General features: G+C 51.4%; 1 pseudogene; it reads left to right on the top strand.

The window, feature by feature from the left end:
* Positions 1-640: 640 nt before the first annotated feature.
* LOC100593191 lies at positions 641-5,764 on the top strand (annotated as a pseudogene).
* Positions 5,765-11,422: the final 5,658 nt, after the last annotated feature.

The raw sequence follows: 11,422 nt of genomic DNA, 5'->3' as shown, positions 1-11,422 counted from the left end.
TCAAAGAACATTATCAAGAAAGTAAACAGGCAACCTGCAGAATGGGAGGCAATATTTGCACATCGTGTATCTGATAAGAATGTAGCATCCAGAATATATAAAGAACTCAACAACAAAAAGACAAACAACCTTCTAAAAAATGGTCCAAGTGGGCCAGGCGCGGTGGCTTACGCCTGTAACCCCAGCACTTTGGGAGGCCGAGGTGGGCAGATCACGAGGTCAGGTGTCTGAGACCAGCCTGGCCAACATGGCGAAATCCTGTCTCTACGAAAATACAAAAATTAGCCAGGGGTGGTGGGGGGTGCCTGTAATCCCAGCTACTCAGGAGACTGAGGCAGGAGAATCGCTTGAACCCGGGAGGCAGAGGCTGCAGTGAGCTAAGATCATGCCACTGCACTCCAGCCTGGACAACAAGGACAAGACTCTGTCTCAAAAAAAAAAAAAAAAAAAAAAAAAATGAGCCAAGTAAGCGAAGAGACATTTCTCCAAAGAAGATAAACAAATGGTCAGAAAGCGTATGAAAAAGATGTTCAACATCATTGGCCATTAAGTAAATGTAAATCAAAACCACAATAAGATATCGCCCACTAGGATGGCCTTAATTTTTAAAAAGGGGGCAGAGCTCTTCCTGTTATCTATCATGGCACAGGATGAAGGTGAAAAGGAGAACCCCACGTGGGAACTTTGCATTCACAAGCTGTGCCTCAACATCTGTGTTGGGGAGAGTAGAGACTGATCCCTGCAGCCAAAGCGTTGGAGTGGCTTGCAGCCCAGACCCTGTGTTTTCCAAAGCCAGATACACTGTCATATTGTTTGACATCCGGAAAAATGAAAAGCCGAAAATGCTGTCCGCTGCATAGTTCAAGAGGCCAAAGCAGAAGAAATCCTGCAGAAGGGTCTAGAGGTACAGGAGTATAAGCTGAGAAAAAATAACTTCTCAGATACTGGAAACTTTGATTTTGGGATCCAGGAACACATCAATCTGGGTATCAAATATGACCCAAGTGTGGGTCTCTACGGCCTGGACTTCTATGTGGTGCTGAGTAGGCCGGGTTTCAGCATCACAGACAAGCAGCGCAGGACAGGCTGCACTGGGGCCAAACACAGAATCAGCAAAGAGGAGGCCATGTGCTGGTTCCAGCAGAAGCGTGATGGGATGATGCTTCCTCGCAGATACCCGTTTCTATCCAAAAAGCCAATAAAAAGTTTTCAGGGAAATGTAAAATAAAATAAAATAAGAAGTGGGGAGAGAAATAACAAGTGCTGGCTGGGTGCAGTGGCTCGTGCCTGTAATCCAGCACCTTGGGAGGCCAAGGCAGGCTGATCGCCTAAGGTCAGGAGTTTGAGACCAGCCTGGCCAACATGGTGAAACCCTGTCTCTACTAAAAACATAAAAATTAGCCAGGCATAGTGGCGCACGCCTGTAGTCCCAGCTACTGGGGAGGCTGAGGCTGGAGAATCGCTTGAACCTGGGAGGTGAAGGTTGCAGTGAACCAAGATCGTGCCATTGCACTCCAGCCTGGGCAACAGAGCAAGACTCCATCTCAAACAAACAAACAAAAAGAAATAACGAGTGTTGGTAAGGATGTGGAAAAATAGACATTTTTGTTGTGTTAGTCCATCCAGGATGCTATAACAAAGTACTATAGACTGGATGGCTCATAAACAACAGAAATTCAGCCAGGCGCGGGGGCTAATGCCTGTAATCCCAGCACTTTGGGAGGCTGAGGAGGGTGGATCTTTTGAGGACAGGAGTTTGATACCAGCCTGGCCAACATGGGAAAACCCCATCTCTACTAAAAATACAAAAATTAGCCTCAGAAGACTGAGGAAGGAGAATCGCTTGAACCCAGGAGACAGAGGTTGCAGTAAGCAGAGACTCTGCCACTGCACTCCAGCCTGGGCGATAGAGTGAGACCCTGCTTCAAAAAGAAACAACAACAACAAAAACCAGAAATGTATTTCTCGTAGTTTTGGACCCTGGAAGTGTGAGGTCATGGTGGCCAGCGTGGCCAGGTTCTGGTGAGGGCCTTCCTCTGGGTTGAAGACTGTGAACTTCTCATCATCCCCTCACATGGTAGAGAGAAGGCAAGAGTGTTCTCCGGGGTCCCTTTTCTAAGCACATTCATCCCACTGATGAGGGCTCCACTCGCATGGCCTGTTTACTTCCCGAAGGCCCCACCTCCTAATGCCATCACTTCATGGGTGAGGATCTCAACATATGATTTTGGGGAGGACATGAACATTCAGTCCATTGCACTCATCCACTGCGGCTGGGAGTGGAAAATGGTGCAGCTGCTGTGGGAAACAGTTTGGCAGTTCCTCAAAAAGTTAAACATAGAGTTACCATATGACACAGAAATTCCATTCCTAAAGAACTGAAAGCAGAGACTCAAACAGATCCTTGTTCACCAGTGCTCATAGCAGCATTATTCCCAAGAACCAAAAGGTGGAAACAAGCCAAATGTCCATCAACAGATTAATGGATAAACAAATTGTGGTCTAGCCATACAATGGAATATTATTCAGCCATAAAAAGGAATGAAGTGCTGGCGCGTGCTACAACATGGGTGAACCCTGAAAACATCATGCTAACTGAAAGAAGCCAGACCCCAGAGGTCACATATTGTATGATTCCATTTTTCTGAAATGTCTGGAATAGGTAAACCCATAGAGACAGAAAGCAGATTCATGGTTGTCAGCGGCTGCGGGGAGGGAGGATGGGGAGAGATTGCCATATGGGTAGGGAGTGACAGGAAAGTGTGAAACTAGGAAGAGGTGGTGGTTGCTCAACATTGTGAATGCACTAAGCTGAGGCTCCCCCCAACCAACAGCCCTAACTGAGCACCCAGCCGGCAGCCAACAACGACTGCCAGCCACGTGGGTGAGGCCACTTAGGACCTTCCTGCCATCCCAGCAACCCCACGTGATGCAGAACTGCCCTCTCGCCCTACAGAATCGTGAGAAATAATAGTGTTGTTTTAAGGCACACAGTTTTGGGGTGATTTATCTTGCAGCAAGAGGTAACCAGTTCTACCTGTAAACACTTTACAAAGCCACCCGTTTCTCTCTATCCTCACCACCCTCATCCAAGTCCCTCTTCTCTCTCCAGGCAGCAGCTTCCTCCCCAGGGTCCCTACCTCCAGTCCAGCCGCCTGAGGTCTATCCTTCCCTGCAGCCAAAGGGAAACTTCCAGCTCCCGATCTCATTCTCTCAGCCCTCCACTCAGTATCCAAGCATTCAGTGTGCCCAACAAGGCCCTGAGGGACCTGTCCCTGCCCATCTCTGCAGTCCCAGTCCCCCCTCACCCATCCCTCTATCCCCCACAACTCACAGTTCCTGGAACTCAGCACGTCGCTTCCTTAGCACAAGCAGTTCCCTCTTCCTACAACAATCTTTCCTACCTCCTCTCTCTTCCCCTGGCTCTTTTTCTCCTTCAGGCCTCAGCTCAGACACCACCGGCTCCAGGAAGCCTTCCCTGACCACCTGGGCTGAGTTAAGTGCCTCCTCCAGGCACCTGTTCACCCCCGTTCTGACAAGAGCGGTAGCTGCTCTGGCCTTTTTTTTTTTTTTTTTTTGAGACTGAGTTTCACTCTTGTTGCCCAGGCTGGAGTGCAGTGGCGCGATCTCAGCTCACTGCAACCTCTGCCTCCTGGGTTCCAGCGATTCTCCTGCCTCAGCCTCCTGAGTAGCTGGGATTACAGGTGCACGCCACCATGCCTGACTGATTTTTTGCATTTAGTAGAGACAGGGTTTCACCATGTTGGTCGGTCTGGTCTTGAACTCCTGACCTCAGGTGATCCACCCACTTTTGCCTCCCAAAGTGTTGGGATTACAGGCATGAGCCACTGCGCCCAGCCTACCTTTTTAACAATCTGTCTCACCATCTAGTGAGCAATATCAGGGCAGGGACAAAGTCCTCTTGTGTTCTCAGAGCCTAGTGCAGGCCTGGCACAGTAGGTACTCAGGGAAACCCAGTGGAAGGGAGGTAGGGATTCTGTAATGCAGGCTGGGGACCTCACATCTCACATGAGACTGGTACATGAGTGAGGTTGGGCTGTGGGCTTCCCCGAGCCTCCCTTCTCCCAAGAAGGCCCTGGCCACTTGAAGATGCCTGGAGCAGAGGTCAGGGAGGGACCACTGGGGGCTGAGGTCATAAATGTCCAGGCTGAGGGAGTGGAGTCCTCCTCCAAGTGCCAAACACCTGGGCAGTAACAAGTGAACGGCATGTCTGTCTCCCCAGTGAAGAATGTCCCAGGCCAGGCACAGTGGCTCATGCCTGTAATTCCAGCACTTTGGGAGGCTGAGGAGGTAGATCACCCAAGCTCAGAAGTTTGAAATCAGCCCGGGAAACATGTAAAAACCCCATCTCTACACAAAATAATAATAAAAAAAAAATTAGCCAGGCATGGTGGTGCATGCCTGTAGTCCCAGCTACTTGGGAGGCTGAGGTGGGAGGATCACCTGAGCCCAGGGAAGTGAAGGCTGCAGTGAGCCATGATCGCACCATTGCACTCCAGCCTGGGTGACAGAGTGAGATTCTGACTCAAAAAAAAAAAAAAAGATATCCCAGCCAGGCGCGGTGGCTGACACCTGTAATCCCAACACTTTGGGAGCCGAGGTGGTCAGATCATGAGGTCAGGAGTTCGAGACCAGCCTGACCAACATGGTGAAATGCCATCTCTACTAAAAATACAAAAAAAAATTAGCCAGGTGTGGTGGCAGGTGCCTGTAATCCCAGCTACTCAAGAGGCAGAGGCAGGAGAATCTCTTGAACACGGGAGGCGGAGGTTGCAGTGAGCAGGGATCGCCTCACTCCACTCCGGCCTGGGCGACAGCGCGAGACTCCGTCTAAAAAAGTGTCCTGATAAAGAATGTCATGCAGTGGTTACTTCCATGGGCTATGCAGGCAGGCAGACTGGGTTTCAAATCCTAGCTCTGTTACCTCCCAGTTATGTGACCCTGGAGGAGCGACTTCACCTCTCTGATGTTCGCTCTGCTCATCTGTAAAACTGAACACAATACGGCCGGGCACAGTGGCTCACGCCTGTAATCCCAGCACTTTGGGAGGCCCAGGCAGGAAGATCACTTGAGGCCAGGAGTTCAAGACCAGCCTGGGCAACACAGTGAGACCTCATCTCTACTAAAAGTAGAAATAAAAATTAGCCAGGCATGGTGGCATGCACCTATAGTCCCAGCTACATGGGAGGCCAAGATGGGAGGATTGCTTGAGCCCCAGGAGTTCAAGGTTGCAGTGAGCTATGATCATGCCACTGCACCAAAGCCTGCAAGACAGAGCAAGACCCTGTCTCAACAAAAAAAGGAATCTGGGGAAAACACAAAAACAATCATAATAGTACATAAAGAATAATTCACTCAGTCTTTACAACCATTAAAAGAGGTGGGTACTCTCCTTGTGCCCATTTTATAGATGATGAAATTGAGGCCTGAGGGCATGCAGGACATAGGTAGCCGAGGCTGGATTTAAACCAGGCAGTCTGAGTCCTCCCAGTCTGAGTCCTCCAACCCTTTAAACACCGCCCTACACTGCTCTCAAAGCCCCAAGGCCTACGTTTCCTGTAAGTCTGGCTGCTGCTCACCAAACAGATCAGCTGCATGATCTCAGGCATGTGAACCTCTCTCTGGGCCTTAGTTTTCCCACCTTCCCAGAGAGGATCACAGGAGCCAGTGCTGAAGGACACTCCCTTTTGGTTTAACAATTCAGGCCATGGCCAGCGTCTGGCTGGAGCTGGTGACCCACTGACCAGCTAGCCCCAGCTGGGGCAACACACTCCATGGGCTGGGCTGTCACAGGCAGGTCACCGCACATTGACAGCTGTACTATCCCCTCCACATTGGTGGGGTTCTGGCCTCTGCCTATTTCCAGCCCCCCAGGGTCCTTGAGGGAGGCTGCAGCGGCCACCCCCAGATGTCTATTCCTGTCCCTGGCCTAGCGCCGTGCTGGGGAAGCAGCAGCTATTTTGAGGTCCTTCTCCCTCCAAGTGTGAGCGGTGGGAACGCGCTGGGAACATCCCGAACTGGGAGGCCGCCCGCCCGCCACAGCCTTGCCTTGGATCCGGGCCACACCAGTCCTGTGGCTCTGCCTCTTCTCCTAAGATCAGCTCTGGCAATGTGATCAGCTCTGATCACAGCCACCGCCCTGGGATAACCCAGGAGAACTGATTGCAAGGGGCTTCTGCTGGAGATGGGAGCACAGGGTGACTGGGCTTTGCCCCTGGGGGGAGGACTGGACCCACTAGCTGGGAGAAGGAACCACTCTGAGCTTGAAATTGGGGACAACATTGAGAACAGTACTATAAAAATACCTGGCCAGGCGCAGTGGCTCATGCCTGTAATCCCAGCACTTTGGGAAGCCAAGGTGGGAGGATTGCTTGAGCCCAGGCCTTCGAGACCAGCCTGGGCAACATAGCGAGACCCTGTCTCTATTACATTTTAATGTAGATTTTTAAAAAATACCTGACATTTCTTGAGTGCTCACGATTAAACAGGCCTTGTTCTAAGCATGTGACATGAAGGTAAACTCTTTAATCCTCACAGAAGGGAAACAGGTTCAGAGAGGGAGAGTGACTTGCCCAAGGTCACACAGCCAGTAATGGCTGAATCAAGACTTGAACCCAGGTCAGCTGGCTCCAGTTCATGCTTTTAATCGCTTTTTTCCCCTCTGAACCCTCCAAGCCCAGGGACTAATATGAATTAGGAGAAAGACCACTAGCTTGAAGAGTCCGTCCCTCTTTGTTATTGGGCCAGGCAGACTACCCCTGTGAGCTCAGCTCTCTCATCTCTGAGATGGGAATAATGATAGTACCCACTTCCAGAGCTAAGGTAAGTACAGGTGTTAACATACCTTGGGGACTGGGGCTCAGTAACTTTTACTTTTTTTTTTTTTTTCTGAGACAAAGCCTCGCTCTGTCGCCCAGGCTGGAGTGCAGTGGTGCACTCATGGCTCACTGCAGCCTCAACCTCCTAGGCTCAAGCAATCCTCCCACCTCACACTCCCAAGTAGCTGGGACTACAGCCACGTGCCACCATGCCTGGCTAATTTTTACTTTTTTATAGAGATGGGGTCTCACTTTGTTGCCCAGGCTGGTCTTGAACTCCTGGCTCAAGCAATCCTCCTGCCTCAGCCTCTCAAAGTGCTGGGATTATAGGCATGAGCTACTGCGCGTGGCCAGTAACTTCTTTAAATTATGAAACTAACATATGCACATCTCCATTTGTCTTTTCAGGATGCTACAACAAAAATACCACAGACTGGTTGGCTTAAACAACAAATATTTATTGCTTTTATTGCTCACAGTTCTGGAGGCTGGGAAGTCCAAGATTAAGGTGCCAGGAGATTCTGTGTCCTCATGTGGCAGGAGAGGGAGAGAGCACTCTCTGGGGTCCCTCTTTTTTTTTTTTTTTTTGGAGACAGGACCTTGCTCTGTCACCCAGGCTGGAGTGCAGTGGTGTCATCTCAGCTCACTGCAACCTCTGCCTCCCAGGCTCAAGCTCAAGTGATTCTCCTGCCTCAGCCTCCTGAGTAGCTGGGATTACAGGCATGCACCACCACTCCCAGCTAATTTTTGTATTTTTAGGAGAGACGGGGTTTCACCATGTTGCCCAGGCTGGTCTTAAACTCCTAGAATCAAGTGATCCACCCACCTCGGCCTCCGAAAGTGCTGGGATTACAGGCATGGGCCACAGTCCCCAGCCTGGGGTCCCTTTTATAAGGGCACTAATACCATTCATGAGGGTTCAACTCTTATGACCTAATCACCTCCCAAAGGCCCCATCTCCTAATACCATCATCTTAAAGGTTAGGATTTCAGCATATGAATTTGAGGGAACATAAACATTCAGCACACAAACATATGGCAAAATAAAACGGAATAAAAGAGGACATGGTAGAAACTAAGGCCCTCCTACTTCACACCTGAATTCCTCTCCCCAGAAGTAACCACCATCAACAGCTTCTTGGGTCACCCTTTGGAAATTTTCCATGCAAATAAAGGCAGAGAAGCCATACAGAACAGTGGTTAAGAACATGGACTGCCTGATCCAAATTCTGGCCCTGCTGTGGACAAGCTACGTGAAGCTTAGGCCAACAGTTTGTTCTTCCTGAGCCTCGGTTTCCTCATCTGTAAAATGGGGTTAATAAAACCAAGTACCTACTTTATAGGGTAGTTGTGAGGATTAAATGAGTCGGTCTAGGCAGTATTTATTTATTTATTTATTTTGAGACAGTTTTTTGCTCTGTTGCCCAGGCTGGAGTGCAGTGGCACAGTCTCAGCTCACTGCAACCTCTGCCTCCTGGGTTCAAGCGATCCTCCTGCCTCAGCCTCCCGAGTAGCTGGGATTTACAGGCAACTGCCACCGTGCCCAGCTAGTTTTTTGTATTTTTAGTAGAGATGGGGTTTCACCATATTGGCCAGGCTGGTCTCGAACTCCCGATCTGCCCGCCTCGGCCTCCCAAAGTGCTGAGATTGCAGACATAAGCCACCGCACCCAGCCTAGGCAGCGTTTAGAATGAACATTCCCTGGCCCATAGTTGTCCGATAAATACACACATACAGTGGACCCCTTCTGGTAAACACTGAGGTGGCCTTTTGCTATAATCAACGATGCTGCAAGCAAGACACATCCTCGTTCACCTGTCATTTGGCACAAGTGCAAGAATCTCTGTGGGAGAAATTGCTGGTGGAGAAATTGCTGGGTCAAACAGTAGAGCCCTTGTAATTTCAATTAATTTTTGGATGAGCAAATTCTCACAACAGGCAGGGACAGGGAAAGAGGTTCACGGGGCAGCGAGGACAAAGGAGGAGCAAGCTGCAATGTTTTGTCTGAAGTCCAGGGAGGGCTGCATCTGTCCCGGCAACCTGGAGGATGCGGCGGCTCCCCAAGCCCCTGACTAAGCAGATGGAGGGTTTAATTTCATCTAGATTGTCCTCATAAGGGTTTTACAGAAAATCAAGGTTAAGATTCGAGGAGTAGGAGCCTCTTATGAGCAGTGGCTGCTTAATAAAATGCCGGAGCAGATACAGTTTCCCTTTGCCACCACCCACAACGGCAGCGTCTGGGCTCTGACAGAAACCCCTCGGATGCCAGTCACCTCAGAATGGTACCCCCGTTGGGCTCTCTTTCCTCAGCATCCTTCTAGGTCCCAGAATACAGAGTAGAGAGCAAGGGGTTAAGAGCACAGGTTTTAGGGTAAGACAGATGTCCACCCAAATTTACTGTATCAACTTGGGCAAGCCATTTTCCTCCCTGTGTCTCAGAGGATAATGGGCCCTGCCTTCACGAGGCTGATGCGAGGACTCAACCAATCAAACCCAGAAAGGACAGTGGCCAGCACACTGGGAGAGCCCAATTAATGATCACCCAGCAGACACGAATGAAGAATAAAGACAGTGACCCTGGCTGGACGCGGTGGCTCACACTTGTAATCCCAGCACTTTGGGAGGCCGAGACAGGCAGATCACATGAGGCCAGGAGTTCGAGACCAGCCCGGCCAACATGGCAAAACCCCGTCTCTACTAAAAATACAAAAAGTAGCCAGGTGTAGTGGTGGGCACCTGTAGTCCCAGCTACTCAGGAGGCTGAGGCAGGAGAATCGCTTGAACCCAGGAGGCAGAGGTTGCGGTGAGCCAAGATGGAGCTACTGCCCTCAAGCCTGTGGGACACAGTGAGATCCTGTCTCCAAAAAAAAAAAAAAAAAAAAAAAGACCGGTCGCCGTGGCTCACACCTGTAATCCCAGCACTTTGGGAGGCCGAGGTGGGTGGATCACGAGGTCAGGAGATGGACAGCATCCTGGCCAACACGGTGAAACCCTGTCTCTACTAAAAATACAAAAAATTAGCCAGGCGAGGTGGCACGTGCCCAGCTGCTGGGGAGTTTGAGCTAGGAGAATCGCTTGAACCCGGGAGGCAGAGGTTGCAGTGAGCCGAGATCGCGCCACTGCACTCCAGCCTGGGCAACAGAGCGAGACTCCATCTCAAAAAAAAAAAAAAAAAAAGAAGAATCTGAGAAGTCCCAGGACGACTGTAATGATGCTAACAGTAATGACAACAGCGACCACCCCATTGATTCAGGGCATACCTGACTCGGCTAAGGGCACAGGCTGGGGTCAGACAGACCTGGATTGGGCTCTATTGTGCACCTGGGTGAGTTGTGATGACGCACCTGGGTGAGCTCACCTCTCAGAGCCTCATCGGCTTCCTCACCTGTGAGACGGGGAGGATAATGGCTCTGCGGCCCGGCTGGAGAGAGAACCGAGGAGGGGTTGGGGTGTGAGCCCCCGCCGCTGCCCTTTCGCGGCCGGCATTCCGGGGGTGGGCACGGCCGGGGCACACCCCTGTCGCCGTCCAGCGGATCTCCGGGCCCCGGGGGAGGCGGCCGCTCCTCCTCCAGGCCTCCGCGGGCGGATTCCCCCGCGGCCTCCCGCGCCGCGCAGCGGGGACCCGGGTGATTGCAAACAGCCGCCGGCCTCATTAGGAGACTTGTAATTAGCGGCTGGCGCAGCCCGAGCCGGCGCGGGCTAATTACCGCGGGGAGCCCGCCGCGCCGCCAACGCGCCAGCCCGCCCGCCCGGCCACCGCCGGCGTCTGCACCCTCCGGGGCCAGAAGGGGCCGGGCCTGGTTCAAGACTGGGAGGCCGCGGGCCTTGCCAATGTGCTTCCTCCCGGGGCTGTGCCTGTGGGGGAGAAGTAAATCATTTGTTCAGAACAGCGTTTACTTGCCGGGGGCCGTGGCACACGCCTGTAATCCCAACACTTTGGGAGGCCGAGGCGGGCGGATCACTTGAAGTCAGGAGTTTGAGATCAGCCTGGCCAACATGGTGAAATCTCTACTAAAAATACAAAATTAGCCGGGCGTCGTGGCAGGCGCCTGTAATCCCAGCTACTCAGGAGGCTGAGGCAGGAGAGTTGCTTGAACCCGGGAGGCAGAGACTGCAGTGAGCTGAGATCGCGTCACTGCACTCCAGCCTGGGCGACAGAGTAAGACTCGGTCTCAAAAAACAAACAAAACAAAAACAAAAAAAGGGCTTACTATGCACGCTGTGCCAGGCATTTTGTCCACGCGACCCCGCTTAAACTTCATATCCACCCACGAGGGAGGAACCATTGTTATCCCATTGCACAGATGAGGAAACTAAGATCTGAGACATGAATTAATCCTCCCGACAGCACCTGGCGGGGCCGGTAAATGACGGAGTGGGGAATCGAACTTCCATCTGTCGTCTCTCCGTCTTATTATACTAAATGGACGAGTGAAACCCTGCACAGGAGAGCACCAGCCGTGTTGACCAGAACAAGGAGTCAGCTGGCTTTGGGTTCAAATTCTGATCCTGCTCCTAACAGGATACGAGGCTTTGGTCTGAGCCCCAACTGCATCTATAAAATGGGCGTAGCATTGCCGTTG

Source organism: Nomascus leucogenys, chromosome 10 (assembly GCF_006542625.1).
Source record: "Nomascus leucogenys isolate Asia chromosome 10, Asia_NLE_v1, whole genome shotgun sequence".
Taxonomy (NCBI): Eukaryota; Metazoa; Chordata; class Mammalia; order Primates; family Hylobatidae; genus Nomascus; species Nomascus leucogenys.
Note: the sequence above shows the minus strand (reverse complement) of the source record. Positions and strands in the feature narration are given on the sequence as shown.